Source organism: Lonchura striata, chromosome 1 (genome assembly GCF_050655825.1).
Source record: "Lonchura striata isolate lonStrDom1 chromosome 1, ASM5065582v1, whole genome shotgun sequence".
Taxonomy (NCBI): Eukaryota; Metazoa; Chordata; class Aves; order Passeriformes; family Estrildidae; genus Lonchura; species Lonchura striata.
In genome coordinates this window covers 3,423,247-3,439,833 of record NC_140703.1, presented here as the reverse complement: position 1 = coordinate 3,439,833, position 16,587 = coordinate 3,423,247, and the positions used below count along the sequence as shown (strand labels likewise).

The window sequence follows — 16,587 nt, the reverse complement described above, 5'->3', positions numbered from 1 at the left end:
GAAAAATGTTACATGTGAGCAGAGGGGAGCAGACCCATCCATACCCACGTGGGTGAGTCCTAAAAAGAAGCACAGTGGCAGAACAATCTTTGAAGTTGTTTTGTTAATGAACTTAAGCATTAAGTTGTTCTATATCAAACAGTTTCCTGCTACAACCAGATAGAATGCAACAAGCATGTGACTCTTCACAGATATTATGCTAACATTAAATTTCTAAAGTATTTAAATGTAGATGTGAATATTGAATGAGACCCACTGGCAGCTGACATTAAAAGCAGAGTTCTGCCAGAGTTTTCTTACCCTTCCCTGCCACTATTTCCAACTTTTGAGTTATATTTCTCCTGACTTCATGGAAAATTGACTGTATTGGGTGCAAGAAAAATTGCAAAACTATTCTCAAAGAATACACAGAGGTCATTTTTACTCTATCCATATGATGACCCACATCCTTTTTGAAGACTGATGCTTAATGACTACAGCATGACTACAGGAGTTATCTTCAGCAGCTAGAGATGACATTTTTCTATGACACATGCTTGATATTTGCTTTATGGACATATTTGCTTTCAGTGAGACAAATCTTCCAATCAGGCAGAACTGCATCAATTCACAGGCTAACCTAGGACAAAACTCCCTTGCTATGCTTCACAGCTGTAGAATTGCAGCACTATGCAATTAAGGATCTGTTTGTAGAACTTTGTCCACGCTTAGATTCCAGCACCACATTTTAAGTGCTTGTCCACCATCTCTGCCAATGTGATTTTGCATGTGAAATGACCTTAGAGACACCTGCAAAGCTTATTGTCTCAGCAGCTAGTTTATAGGCCTTAGCTGAGCCTGAAAATTCCTCATTAGCCCCAGCTTCACCTTCTGCCTCTCAAAAATAAATAGTAAGTAATGAAGGGCAAGGAAGACACGTACCATGTGTGCTCCTCCTGTGTTTGCTCTGGGTTTCCCTCCAGGTCCCTTCCTTCCTGTCTTCTCTCATCCTCTCCTCATGTCCTCTGAAACTACATGACCAGAAAGGTCAAATGTTATCTACTTCCTCAGCTTGTTGGAGTCTGTTTAAAAAGCTCCTTCCCAAAGCTCTGTAAAAATTCAGCCCCTTTCACATTCCTTTTTCCTTATTTCTCACGAAACCCAGACGACACTCAGGCAAGGAAGAAAGTACACTGACTGAATTTAAAAGTGTGTTGCTAATATTTCTTGCTCCGTGGAAAGGCAATCTCCCTCAGCACACTGGAAAATGTCCAAACTAATAACTGTAATTAATAGCTCGAGTAATCTCATCCCATGCAGCGGCAGCATGCGACCCCTCATAAGCATGAAGATATTTTCCTTCTGGCACCTACCAAGAGGAAGAAATATTATCATGTTGGCACAGGAAGCTCAGAGAAACCAAGCCACTGGACTTCAGGCCCTGAGGACAGCCACAGCAGCCCCAGGATCTGCTGCTGCCCTTGTGACACCCCATGGCAGCCAAAGCCAAAACCCTCTCTACCCAGCTTTCAGCTTCCTGGGCAGTACACCAGGTCAAGGAGAAATGGTTTTAAACTGAAGGAAGGTCTATTTAGATTGGATACAAGAAGCTTTTCTACACAAAGGTGGTAAAACACTGGAAGAGGTTGCCCAGAGAGGTGGTAGATGTCTCATCCTTGGAGATGTTCTAGACAAGGCTCTGAGCACCCTGGTCTAGTTGAAGATGTCCCTGCTCATTCCAGGGGGGTTGGACTAGGTGGCCCTTAAATGTCCATTTCAGCTCAAACCATGGTCTCCCCCACCTGCCCTTCTTGCAAGAGCAACACTTGACACTTCAGGGTCTGTGTGCTTCCATAATTCAGAGTAATTGGGAACATATCCACATGCAGTCCTTCCTCAGGGCATCTCCTGCCCCCAGGGATATGAAATATGGTACAGCCACTGATGTTAGAGCAAGGACAAGGAGAGCAAGGACCCAAAGATAGTGAGGATTAAAAGAAAAATATTTTTCTCCCTAAGAAGCAGATGCTTTCTTGGTTCCTGACCAAACAGAGTGCATTTTATGCACCAGTGCCATAGCACAAGGGCAGTTGTGGAGAATAGCCTCAGGGGGGGTCCCTGAAGAACAGGAGAAATTCAACAACAAAGCAAACTATGTCTTTATAGCAGTTACAGAGGCTCTGAAATTATGCTTTATCCTTGTTACACATTTCACTTAATACAAAAACAGTCGGTCCAGACAAAGTTCAGCCTTATAAACACAAGGACACACAGGTTTCAGTTGTGTAAACAGAAGCAATCCAAGCTTGATACTGCTCCCAGTTAAGTGACTTGAGGGGTGAGAAACCAAACAAACAGAGGATCCAACTCAGAAAGCAGAGCAGTAGTTGCTGCCCAGTCCTGTGCTCCGTGCTCCCATCGTGCGAAACAAAATGCTGCTACATGGGATGTTACTAAATGAGACATCCTTTTAACCTGCTTTTTGTGAACTAGAATACATAAGCTTTATATTTGAAAAAAAGAATCTAGGTAGCTTGTTGACCTTTATATATGATCTGTTTATGACATGTCTGTACTTCTGTACTTTCCCATCCTCCCTTGACTTTCCTTCTTCTATCACTGTGAAATGGTTTTGTTCATTTATTTATTCACTTTTATCCATTTGTGGAGTGGTTTTTTTTTTTTTTCAGAAGTACACTGAGAAATAAAAGCTAAGAAAAAAATTGTATCTACAGCCCTCTTATGGAAAAGGTAGACTTCTTCAAGGCTTTGCTTCTGTACAGACTTCTAGTTTTTTCTGAAGGTCCCTTTCCCACTTTTTAATGCCAGTCATCTATGAAGAAAAATTCATGGCCTGATTTCTATTTTTAAAACCATGCATATTCTGGTCTAATGCTAAAGATTAAATAGAGTGGGGGCAGGTCTAAATTGTTGATGCAATCTGTTGATTTACATCATGACTAATCAGCTTGTAGTTATTGGACTATGAGCTGATAAACATGTGTGCATGTGGAGTGTGGCAAAAAATTGCACTATTTTAATGAAGTTCATGATGGATTTACTACAAGTTTTGCATCTTTAGTTCCACAGGGCAAATTTTTTTTTTTCCAAATGTTTTATGTATTTTCCTGTATGAAGTGTTTCCTATTCCTGGATGCAAGCTCAAGGTCATCAAATCCCCAGAGGTAGCAATGGAGCAAAAAGCAAACACAAAGCCTTTTACCATTCTTAAACCCACTTCTTTCTAGGTACAGGAAACACAAGTTTAACTGTTCACACTCAACCTATTTTAGGACAATAGGATTTACGTGTGTGCTGCTTCTGACTATATATTGTGGAAAGATATTCAAGTACTGGGAATAGATTTCTGGGAAGCTGCAGAAATCTATAAAGAAAGCTACAACTTTGCTGTATCCTGATAGAAAAAAAAACCTTTCTGATACAGAGGCTTGAGATAATGTCTTCTTTTCCAGTCTGGAATTTCCCCAGCTCTTCTGTATTGCACCCACACAAAACCAAACTGCTGGGGCTTTCTTGAGGCGGGATGGTATCCTCTAAGAAAAGTGATATTACAGTCTATAGCAACTTCAAATCTGCAATCTGTAAGCCTCTTTATTTTACCAGAGTTATGAAACCTGCTCCTTTGGGATGTTTGGTACCCCTTCACTCGTGTCAAAAGAAAAAGGGTTAATATTCTTTCCTTCAAACTTAGCATTGACTCAGTGAAAAGAATAATCTCTGAACAGGAATGGTGCTCGCAGTCTCTATTGCATGGGGAAAACTTCAAATGAATAAAAACTTATGAAATGAGAGGTTTTGAGAAAATCTATAACCAGAGGAACATCTCTAATAACCTGTTTTGGCTCCTAAGGTATCTCTGGAGAGTTGGTTTAAACCAAGACCTTTGGAAATACAGGGAAACTATTTCCCAGAGGAAAAAGTAATGAAGAGAAATACAGTTGCTATTCCATTCTTTAGCTTGCAGAATAAAAACTTTCAGATAAACAGACTTTTTCATGTCCCCAAGGAATGAAGAAGTCACAGATGCAGGCATGATGAGGTTTGTACTTGTAAAAGCAAAAAAATTCAACTTGGTAACCTTCTGAGCAACAGGTTTATGCAGTCATATGCTGGAGCACATTAACATGCAGAAAGAATTGAAGAAAATATAAACCTTTTTCCTCTGCTGACACAAATACAAGTGTAAAAGGGTGCCATACACAAGCTTCACAAAATACACACCCTGTTTCTCAAAGCTTAGCCAAGAACACAAATCAAGCATAGCCTCAGAATGATAAATGGTGGCAAAAGGTGAATATAATTTTATTCCTTACAAATGAAAACCAGTGATTTACAGCATTATGCTTTTGATATGGAGCTAAGACATCTCCTATCAATCATTCAGAATAAAACTATCACTTTGGAGTGGCTGGAGACAGAGAGACCTGCTGGAAATGTTGGCAAAGCTTCCTACATGAGAAGTCAGAAATTCAGGAGCACAAAAAGCCCTGATCCCGTACAACAGAATTTCTGGTAATAAAGCCACCAGACAAACATTTGGCACCCAGAGGTCAAAATTTTGCCCAGTGTAGCAGAGGAGCTACACTGATTAGGTCCTCAGCTACTCATTAAAGTATATTTTTTAAAAATACGAAAACATGTATTTTTATGTTTATTCAGTTTCCAACATGATGTTAGAAAATTTCAAAAAGTGTAGAAACAATATGGACCAAAATGCTTACTAGACTAGCTTCAGGTTTATTAGTTCATAAATATGTTTCAAAGAATACATCAAATGACCTAAATCACAACATTTTAATACTTGAATTTTAATGTAGTTTGAAAAATTTGCTGACTTCTTCACTTCCTACTTTCAATCCCTTAACTAGGTCCTGTTGATATGTGTTGATATGTGATGCAAACAGAGGTGTAGAGCTGTGAAAAGTTGAGCTTTTTTTAACCAAATACAAGGCCAATATTATATACTTGAAGTGCATGGAAGAGCTACAGCAAGAAAATCTAATCTGATGAGATGCTGAGCTAGGCTTGGGAAGGAAGCTTCACTGAGGGACTCTCTTACTTAATGAAAAATTCAATGTATTCCAAGATAGCTTACCCCTCACTGAAGGAGAGATAAATAATGACTTTCTTGACAACAATCCTACAAGCTCTGATTCCTCTAATGCTGCTCCACTTCAAGACAGCTTTCAGGAGAAGAAAAACCAGAGCTTAGAAAGCATTTAAGTCACCTTCCTGCCAGGGGCCCACAACTCCATCAGCTTTCATGCTAGTCGAGGCTGAGGCTTCCTTGGGAGTATACAATAAGATGCATTATCCACACCTTCCCTTCTGCCTCATAAAATGCAATAGGCTAGCCATAAATAGATATGCTTTATCCAAATGTGTGCACAGCTTTGAAGTGTAAACTACATTTCATTTTAGGGGGTGGGGGAAGAGAAGCATCAAATATGTTAACTTGCCAACTGTAAATTAAAACAAAAGGAAAAAAAACCCATCATTTGCCCCCCATGGACCTTCCCCAGAACTGTGAGATTTAGTACACCAAGATTTTAACATCTCTGTTAGAAAAACAAGAAAGATACAGCAGAACATATGGCACGAAGAAGGTTTTAAACGGCAGAATTTGAAAATGGTTTGCAAGATGCTCCATAAATATCTCAACCCCAAACACAAGCTGTTTTGCAGCAGACTCTTGATGGAAGTTTATGAACACAATAAAATGCTACTTTTCTTAGCTCCCAAGTGGCCTGCTCTGGTGACATTGAATGGCAAAATGCAGAATTAACCTGCCTGCAGGAGGAGCTTGGAATCAGGCAGGTGCTGGCTTGGTCAGGCCGTGTCATTGTTATTGTTTCTTCTGTAAATAGGGGACAATATTCAGTGACAAGGACTTCCATTGCATCTATCAGCCCTAAGGATAATTTCTCAGGAAGAACAAAATCAATGCATTTTATAGCCTGTATTTCTCCAGCATTCAGAGATATACTGCTTCCATACAATTCTGGACCTATTTGAGCAGAAGCCACGATACATATTTTCAAATGAAGATGAAAATCAACCTCCAAGGCTTCTAATTAGTGTAGCAAATTATTTCTGTGTAGCTACACTTAAGGTGACATCGGTTAACTGGTGTTTCCTACTAGGTATTTTAATAATATAGCCACAAACACTTAACAACAAGAACAAGAAAATAGGAATTCATGTAAAACATAGGACTATCCAAGCTCTTAGTGCTGAATGCCACTGAGAAGATTTGTTGACATATGAAGTACTGCAGAATGCTAACAAGAAAGGAAACTTAGAGTGAGTTCTTTGGGGCACACAGTAAATTTTCATGTGAGTTGCCACAAATGTACCTACTGTTCACACAAATGAGATTTTCAATAAATTTTCATCTATTCATCCAAACCCAATCCACTTACTTTGAATGAATTGAAGATGCAAGTGTGTGGCTGAAATCTTCACAAACTGACATCTCATTACAAACCCAGATTTTTCGGTCAAGCCAGGATTGTGTTTCAAGACATTTCCTCACTGAGTTCCCTCATTTGGATCTGCTTTTGGGTGGTACTCAACACACAGCTCATAAAATTCAGCACAGCAGGTAACATACTATTTTATTGTGAATGTTTTGTTTCACCTGCAAGGCATCTCTTAAATGCTAGTCTTTGAGGGACTCATTTGCTTTCATCTGCACAAGCCTCCAGCTGGTAGCCCTGCAGTAAATTCACAACCTTCCTATTTCATGATTCTTACTTCAAATCCTTTTGTGCATTGGAGAAAAAAAAAAAATAGTTGGACAAAGGTGTCTTGACAAGGACTCAGACAACCAAGGCTGTGATGTGCCTCTGAACTGCTTCTCCTCAATGTCCTGTAAAGCATGGATGCTTCTTCCTTGGGAAAAATAGTGCAATACACTGGGATTATCTCTTTTAAGCTGCTGATATAACCTAGGTCTAAAATATATAACATAGACTCTTCTTTTAAAAGGAAGGATGCCAATGCCTTTACAGATTACTATTCTGCTTAGAAGCAATGGGCCATATTTGCTATTATTCACTTGCAATATTGCAAACGTAGCTGGAAGCCCTAGAGAAAATAAATTTGTGGAGACTGGGAGGAAAATGAACCAATGTAGGTGGCAGAACAGGTAAAATGAAGGAAGAGGGGAAATGGAGGGCAATTGTGGACAAAGATGCAGTCAAAAATTACTTTCAAAAAACCAAATGCTTATGCAGCACTCATACTGCAGAGTGCTGTCTGTCCCAGCAAACATAATTCCTTACAGGATGTGTAGGTGCTGCAGGATAACCATAGAGCCCACCAGGTCCTCCTTGCTTAATCAGAATAATCCATCTTGTTACAGAGGGTTCAGCTGGTAGGTTGCAGCAGGGTTGTGGACCAATGTGGAGGTGGACAGCCACAGAGGTACACTGTCCTGGGTTCAGACTCTAATCCCTCTCTGTACAAAATCTTTCCACAAACCACCTGAGACCAATCTTGAGATCAGGTGGATACTTTACATCTGCCATTCCTATTGAAAGACTGTTTAAGGACTTGCTACTCTGAGGGTTAGACAACTCCTCTTCACTTTTAACCTTAATGCAATTACATGTGATTTATGCATGCTTCTTCTCCCCCTCTCATGTTGTGCTGTATTTACTTAGGGTAATCAATCTCCTCTCATCCTCCATTAGATTAGCCAAGTCAATACTTATAGATTTCCATTCCCCATATTATGCAGGTAGCTTCCACTTGGTCAAGGTTTATTTAATCTTACCCAGCCATGCAGAGCACTGCACACAATATTCTAGATGAGGCCTCAGCTGAGTCTCACAAAATTGAATAAATTTTTCCTCTCTGTTGACAGTATTTTGAAATTGCCCCTGCTGTCACTCTTTCTTCTGCTCCTTCATGCTTGTGGTGCATGGTTGTCCTGTGATGGAGCAGACCTGTTTCTCCCTCATCATGCTGGTTTGAACTCAGCTGATGACAATCCTGTTGACAGCTGAGGGTTTTGCTCTGAATCTAAATGTGTCTAACCTTACACACTAACCTGTACTGAGTATTCATCTTCATCCTATTTCTTTTCTTGTCCTCAAGGTCATCCAATTCTCAGAGTATAACCCTCCAGTCCTACATTTCATTGATGGCCCCTCCTCGGGCTGTGTCATCACTGCAGTCTATTTGCTCCTTCCTCATTTTATGACAGGTTTACTGGTAAAAATGCTAAGCAGCTTTGGTTTAGAAACCTACCTTTAAAAAACACTACTAATAGCATCCTTCCAGCTTAAATGTTTGCCTTAATAAACTGTGCCATCTCCCCACTAGAACAGATACGTTAGCAGTGTACAGTTCTTATAAAAATCCACATCTTCCTCACTGGAATACTTAATTTCATGTTCTGTAATCTGTCAAATGCTTTCCTATGGGTTAAGCAATATTCTCTGAGTTTCCTTTGCCTAAAATGCTGGCACATTACTGGAAAGAAAAAAAAACATAAACCTTAAAAAAAGAACATAAACCTTAAAAAAAGAACATAAGCCTATGTTATTAGGCTGTTCTTGTCCTTTAATGTATTTAGGTTGCATTTGACACTGTTTTCCTTTATACTCTAGCATTCTTCCCTTCAAAATGAGCCAATACAAAGCCAATATATACAAATGCACTTAGTTAGGCAGGTCTGCAACTTTTTAGATTGCTTTTTCCTTTTATGTCAATGCCTAAATATTGGCAATACTTTTGCTGTTCTCTGTTTATAGAAGCCCACCATGACTTCATTCTGCAGTAGAAGATCCTTGTGCTGGACATCCATTTTTCATATGCCAGTGCCTTCTAAGGTGAAAAGTCCCTGTGATCTGGAGTGAGCTGAGACCACGAAATTTGGTTTCATGTCTTAGTTTGGACATTTCCATTTCCTTCTTTCCATTAGCCATCTTTGTCATTCGTTGTCTTTCCCCCAGATTCAACTTCAAAGAAAATTAAGAAAAATATTTAACATGGGAAGTTATATCCTCTTTAATTCTATCCCTATCCTCATTTCACCGTGCTTCAATTTTTTTCTTGTTCTTTTTACTTTCATGGTTGAAAAATCTTTCACAATTTGCTTAAATTTCCCATCTCAGCTTGACTTTTGGCAGTTATCATTTTACCCCTGCTCTTTCTGACCTCTCAAACGCAGCTTTAGCACTAGTTCTGACATATGTTCTCACTATGCTCTTACATATGGGTGATTTCTCTCTTCATCTAAATTCCCTACTTAATAAACACTAAAACTGATTGAATTCGAAAACTGCAGAGAAGTCATGAATATTTTCATAAATAAACCCACCACATTCAGATCATAACTATTTATGAAATTGTGGTATTTGATAGTGAGAAACATATGCTGATCAATAAATAAGAATGGCACTCTTTCTTAAAAGATCAAGAAATACAAATATTTTGAATGGGAAATTATATAAACCTTTTTCTTCTCTGAAAATTAAAACTCTGTTTTCCAAAGTATGGTTTCAATACTTTAAAGTAAAAAAAAAACAAAAGAAAAAAAAAAAAAAAAAACAAAACACACAGCTGCATCTAATAAAGATTTCCAATCATGCATTGCACAGTCAGTTTAAAAAAGTAATGCTTCTAAATTTGAAGACAGGAAATGGAGTGCATCTGAACTACTTACAAAATAGATAGTTGAATTAAACCCTTCAATGATAAAATGGGTGAGGAAAGGGTACAAATAAAATTTAAAAAATATATTAGTGAGCATGCTGAGTAGATTAGGTGAAGTATTAAGATGGTAACCTGTGACATTTTCTATTATGTTTTCTTCAGAAAGTGGTGAGATATCTGCTCTATGAAGACCTACTTTTTCTTATTGTCATAATCTATGATTCAAAAATAGAATGAATCATGACCAACCTTATTCCTTTTTTCCTCTCCATGGCAGCTGTACCTCCAGGTTGCTTTCCTGTAAGTCAGTGGCAGTTGTTCCTGTGTGAGGCAGGGGCTCGTGGTGGTTACTGATGGATTGGAACCAAGGCTACAAATCCCAAAATCTCTGCCTCAGACCTGCACCCTGACTTCCCACTGAGCAGTGGGATTCAACAGCTGGATGGAACGACATTAGATTCAACAGCTGGATGGAACAACATTAGATTCAAGTTAGATGGAAGCTGGGAAATGTTGGCACGAGGTTGTGTTTATCATGAAAACATGGTAGGACTGGGTGGTGCAACAACAGTTTAGGGGATTAATTTGAAACAGAAGCTGCTCCCTTCAATGAGGGAATGATTTAGCATTAAACAAACAGTTGCCTTAGTAACTAATGTATTGCCCTTTCCCTCCTTCACTTTGAACATAACCATCTCTGAACTCAGTTTTGCATCACCTTTTTTGCTTGCTTAGCTGGTCTTCTTCAAGTGTCAGACAGCCAAATAGCTTGCAGTGAAATGTAAGTCTATTTCCTTCTTATGAACTGCCCTAAAATGAAAAACGTATTTCAGGATCTTCTCCTCAGTTTACCAGGCTTTGAGTACTAAAGAACAATATTTTATATATAAGCTGAGAAGTCTATTTCTGGTAGAAACAGAAACATTGGATGTCACGTATTCATCAGGCCTACATGTCTTCAGCAATCTTTCTGAATATAATTTCTTAAGAAATGTGCCATCCAGGGTGAAAAAACTGTGTACTGTTTCTCTTGATGCTTACCTGTTTCTATGTAGAAGGGTGAACATGCTGCCAATGAGAACCAAACAACTTTAAAAAGAAGGAAGAATGGACTCCCTGTACATGTTTAAGTCTGCATCATCTAACTTCTGTAGCAGAGTTTGCTGCACAATTGAGGAAAATACAGTAATTAATCTCCTGCCTCTTAAATCTTGACATCAATTTTAGATGGAGCTAGAACAATGATATTTATTCAGAGTCAGAAAGGGTTCCTGTATATCCAGTTTAGACATAACCAGAGAATAAACTTGTGAGTATCTCCAGAGTTAGTCCAGCCTCTTCTGGAAATGGCATAATAAAGCAAAAATCTATAAAGTAAACATTACATAAATAATGTATCGATTCAGTTATAAGTTCCAAGAGGAAATGATGAGAATATCCATACTTTTCCAAAACTATTCCATCTTCTGTAGGATGGATAGAATTTAGGTGTAGCCTATATGTTTTCTCAGGTCTCGGAAAAACAAAAAAATGTGGATATCATTGTTCTGAGCACCCAAAAATCCCAGCACACATTTTTTGCTTTGACTTTCATGAAGAAAACTAAGAGCAGCTAAGTATTGAGCTTCTCTCCACATGGGATGCTGTCCCTAGTGATGATCATGGCCCTCCAGAAATCCAGAACAGGCAAAACCCTTCCTGGCATCCAGCCTGTGGTCCTTGCTCCCATTCCCATGGCAATGAGTCTGTCTTTTTCTGAATGACATTCAAGCCTGAATTTGCCTGTAATTTTGTACTGAGGAATCCCATGAGATTTGTCCATTCTGTCCCAGTTACAAACATACAGATTTATACAGAAAGCAGGTGCACTTTTTCTGGCATCTTTTAGGCCTTTCTGCAGCCTTGGCACATGCACCATCCTTAATACAAAGAGATATAGTGTGAAATCTCAAAACAAACCCTGCTATTTCCATGATTTTAACTGCTATTACTATAGTCAGTGAAATATGCTGTGACATGGAGCAAAAAGATAGAAAGCTGAAAGAAAATACTCACAATTTCAGAAAAGAAACTCTCCCCATCCCTAGATGCAGGGGATAGTTGATTCCTTGGGTGGGAGGAGGTGTCTGAGTGAGAAGCAGGGCACTGAAATTACAATCCAATGATCCATGTGGAGAATCCAGTGCTGTTAAATTGATGTTCTGTGAACAGAAATTGATTCATTAGATTTTTCTGATGTTTCAGTAAGACTATACTCATCAATCTTTTAATCCATTTATAACCCCAGAGATATACAGTCAAATTCATCATGTTCTGGCATAGAAGATGCCTGTGTACAAGCTGCAACCTTTAAGAGGAGAAATTACCATAAAGAAATTGCTCCATCTAAAGCTGCCAATATTTTTACTATAATCATTGGTGATGGAAAAACAGATCAAGTAGATCTGTGTCATATACTGTAGAAGGAGAGATTAAAAATTAGCCTGCATCTGATTTTCTTACCTTTTTTCCCCCACTGTAGTCTCAATGAGTTTGATGTACTTTAAAGTTAGACCCTTATCTGGGAAAAAGAATACAAACAGGAAATAAATCACACACTCTGACACGAGGATAAAATGACACTGAACACTACACACTCATGCTGGAGACATTAAGACTCAATCATTTAAGCAGAGAGCTTGTAAAAGGACTCCACTACTGAAAAATGCCTTTTTGCTTCCTACATGAATTGAGATTAATTATAATGCCCAGCTGACAAAATATTAGAATGAGTTGGAAAAAAAAAAAAAAAAAGATCAGATTAAATTCTTATGTGTTGAAGCTATTAGCTTAAAATAGTCTGTAATTGATTTTGGTCTGATGGTGAAAGCAGGGCTGCCATTTTTTAAAATGGATTGTGTAAATTTGGCCAGACAGTGTTGAGACCAGACTCTGAGAGGGTCAATCAAGGTAAGTTTCTCTGTCTCTGCTAGACAGTCACTCAGCCATTTTGGACAGCTTCATGCATAGAATTCAATCCCTCAATTATCTAAAATCTATTACAGTTAAAACTGTGATCATGAGAAACAAAATCAGAAGGGTTGCAGCCTGACATAAAATCAGTACTGGAAAAGAAGATTGCTCCAACACTAGTAAATGGGTTTGGTAGCTTTCAACTTATGTCTTGCAAAGAAGGGTGTGTAACAGTTCCACACATCATGAAAATTATTTTTTCTTTGTGGCTGGTGGGTAAAGTCTCATATTATGTATCAGTGGCATTTTACCCATCTGTTTGTACTTAATGAGGACGTGACATCTTGGATTTCATGTGAGCTCACTGAAATTAAGGGAGTATAGCTTTAGCTAAACCCACAGGATCAGGATTTATTAACAAGGAGAGGTTGTGAAGGGATTTTTTCATTAAGGATTTTGATGTTTTGATACCTCACTGCTTCCATGACAGGAATGAAGATCAAGGGTTTCAAAATTCTCAAAGGAAAATGTTCAATGACTAAAATATTCAGAGTCAATTGATTTCTATATTATTATACTGTAGTATGATCCAGAAATAAAATACAAATTCCAGAGTAATTTCTGGGGAAAAGCTAAACAGAGATTCTATTATGAGAACCCTGCAGAACAGTGATGTGTACACAACTCAACAAATTATTAATTTTCATTAGAAATTGCATTTTTGATGGAATTGTGTCCCAGTGGCTTTTTGAGCCAACCTCTGTTATATTATATTTATAGAGAGACAACAAATGAAGATTGAGTAGTCTCTGAGTGTTGAAATGCCAGTGATTTTGAGAGATATGTGTGACTGGAAAAGATAATTGGAACAGCTATTAATATATGATTAACAAATAACTAGAATTAACAGCTGAGCTAATATGAATGCTTATTCAGATGTATTTATTTTAACACATTCATGGGATGCATCTGTGCAAGAGACAGAACAACAGCAAGTTAAAGGCTATTGATATAAACAGACTATAAGTGAAGTAAGAGACATTGCAGAGTAACCCTCCCCATCATGAGGAGGAGGTTAAGAAGAAACAACTTTTATTCCCTGTCACTCATAATGATTAAAGCTCTTTTCTCTAAGCAGGCAATGCTGGCCGCCCTCACACAGACTCCTGGAATGAGAACAGCTGCTGTGAATAAGACAGAGTAAGATTTTTAGACCCTCAGGGAGGCATGTGCTAGGAAGCAGCAGTATTATAGAGGGTGTGTGATATAAATGAAAAAGCTCTGGTAGGGTGGAGCTCTGCCAACAAGCAGGAGCAAGAAAGAGATTACTGGCAGTGGTGTGGGGCAGGAACCCAGGCTGTCAATAGAAATGGGAATGAGATTTTGTGAGCCTGGAGAACTGGCTGGAGTTTCTCCAGACCTAACCAGCATGCTTCACTGTCCTTGCACCTTCTGTAGGTGCTGGGGCAGTAAATATGCCAGCTGGGAAGGCAGAAAGGATTGGAGTCAAACAGAGATATTGACTTAAAGGGGTTTTTATAGACATTTTCTTGGATAGCTGCTGCTCAGCTACCTTCCTGTGTCATTTGAGAGAGCTTGCAGAGTCAGTCCCTGAGACAGGAAACTGCTTCTCCTTTGGTTTGTGTTGAGAAAAACCCAACACCATCCTCTGCCTGCAATGTTTAGGACAGCTATGCACTTCCACAGCTCTTTAAAAGGATGAGTCTTTCCAGTGTGTCACTATTGGTTATTTTAATTCATCAACTATAAGTGCAGCTCTCTGGGAGCTCCTGTAAAGCTTGCATACAAAATAATGTGAAGTGTAACCTACTAATATAACCACCACAACTCTCTTATTCATGCAATTTCTGCTTTGAACAATCTAAGGAGATGATAAAGAAAAGTAAGGCTTCACAAGACTCATCCTTTAAGCAATGCTCCATCTCTTTATTTCATCTTATCTCTTTCCTATTTAAAAATGAAGTTCAGATGTTCTGTCTAAACACAATAAAAGGATGTTAGAATTCCTAATTATCAGTAGGGATACACAATCTAAAATAAGACCTGTAGCTCTGATATGCTCTGCAAGGTGAATGCAGGTAACTGAACAATAAAATGGAAAGAGGGATAAAGAAGTCTATGGAGAAAAAAAGAACCAAAACCAGTAGTGCCAGCATAACTTTATATTCAGTTACAAGTCAGGGTCATAAAAAAGTAATTATTTTCACTACACTCTAAATCCTCATCTTGAAGATTACTTCAATACAGGCTACAGAGTATTTAATAAAGAAAGGCTTGAAAGCCCACAGGGTATAAAAGCTTTTGTATGATTTGAAGAGGCATGACAAACATGCTCGTCAGGATTATTTTTACAAAAACCTAATTTTTTAAGCATATATGATGCCAAGTAAAAGCCTCTAATACCTTCCACCTTTCTTAGAAAATCTGGCTGATGTTCGTGCCCTCTGTATATTCATTAATCCAGAGCTTTAGGACAGGAGGTAAAGGATATTGTAGCCATCTTCAAAGCTACAAGTCTGTGAGGTTTTGATGGATGGTAGAGTTAGAGCTCAGACCTGCTCAAACATGAGAAACAGAACAACCAAAATACTGAAAAGAGCAAACAATTGTGCCACTCTTGACTGAAGACTATTGACTGTCTTTATCATTTTGTAAATTAGGCTTCTTAAACATATAATTCTGGATAAAAATTAATTTTATTAGCAGCAACTATAGACATCACATCACCTATACCAATATTTAAATGCAAGCCCTTTGATTCTCAGCAAGGGTCTTTCTGCAGCTTGAGTTGAGCTTCAGATTGTAACTCTGCCCCACTCACACAGCCTTGAGAGAGCAAAGTGAAAGATACTCTGCCAGATAGAACAGAGCCAGCCCATCGAGGAGCAGTCATGAATTCTGTCTCCTGCCACCAAAAACAAAGCAAAAGCTGGAGGTCAGACAAGATGGGCCAGGACCACCAGGAGAAACGTGGTGCCATTTACAGTTGTGCCATCAGCTGCCTCTCCAGACGTGAATTCCTACTGTTTTCTTGAGAGCCTGGGCTTGCTCTACTCAGATGAGCAGAGAAAGGGCTCCAGTTCTTTGTGGGCCAGGCAAGAATTAAGGAGGCTTATAAATTGTGGCATCCCTCTGGCTGCCCTGGCAGGTCTGGGACCCTGGCAGGGGTCAGGAACCCCCCTGGACAGAGCCCCCAGAGACACTGGCTGTGATCTCTGCCCATGGAAAAGAGTTTTCAATCTTACAGGATGAATTACCAGCTCTGAGGGTTTGATATCAGTAATAATTAAGTGTGGCACGGGTGCAAAAGTAAAATTTTAGGATTCTAGATGAGGTGTCCAAAGGGACAAGCTGGAGGAAATTGGGTGTGCCTTGTCCTTTTTCTCCTTCTTCATGCCCTCCATGTCTCACTGTGGTGTTGGCATTTTTCTGTTGGTTCAGGCTGGGGACACACTGTCCAACGTAGGTGACAGATATTGGCACGTTATTGTCAATCCAGCCCAGGGAGTTTCTGGTATTTAATGTTTGTCACATCCCACTGAGGGCAGAGCCCCACACACTGCCCTGCAGGACAGAGCTGGGCAGGGCAGCAGAACATGTGAGAGATAAACAGAATAAACAACCTGGAAACCAGCACAGACCAATTATGGCTTCTGCTTTGGCAGGGGGCTGACAGACAGAGACTTTCTACAATCTCGGGATCATCAATAGCTCAGATTCTGACAATAAATAACAGGTATTTTGAGGTATAACAGGTTGCCTAACACACCTCTCAGCTGTCACATGGGGCCAAACACACCTGTGCCAGTCCTGGGAGTTATTGCTCCAACAGGAGAACCCATACTGGGCATTGAACACAGACAAACAATCTCCCCATGGCCACAGTCCTGTCTGAAGTCTTACACTGGCAGCTTCTCCTGTTGGAGAGCAAAATTAGTTTGCAGCTGG

The 16,587-nt window shown here is 39.2% G+C and overlaps 1 long non-coding RNA gene across 33 annotated transcripts in view; it reads right to left on the bottom strand.

Moving 5' to 3' along the window:
- LOC146768567 (uncharacterized) overlaps window positions 1-16,587 on the bottom strand; it is a 185,669-nt gene that overhangs the window by 13,086 nt on the left and 155,996 nt on the right. For 20 of the 33 annotated variants that reach the window (XR_014957850.1, XR_014957860.1, XR_014957870.1 and 17 more), the window contains one exon: window positions 1-16,587. This exon is cut by the window's left edge and continues 13,086 nt beyond it; it is cut by the window's right edge and continues 27,658 nt beyond it. This is a non-coding gene — a long non-coding RNA (uncharacterized LOC146768567). The other 13 variants (XR_014957859.1, XR_014957853.1, XR_014957844.1 and 10 more) reach the window with 12 other exon arrangements.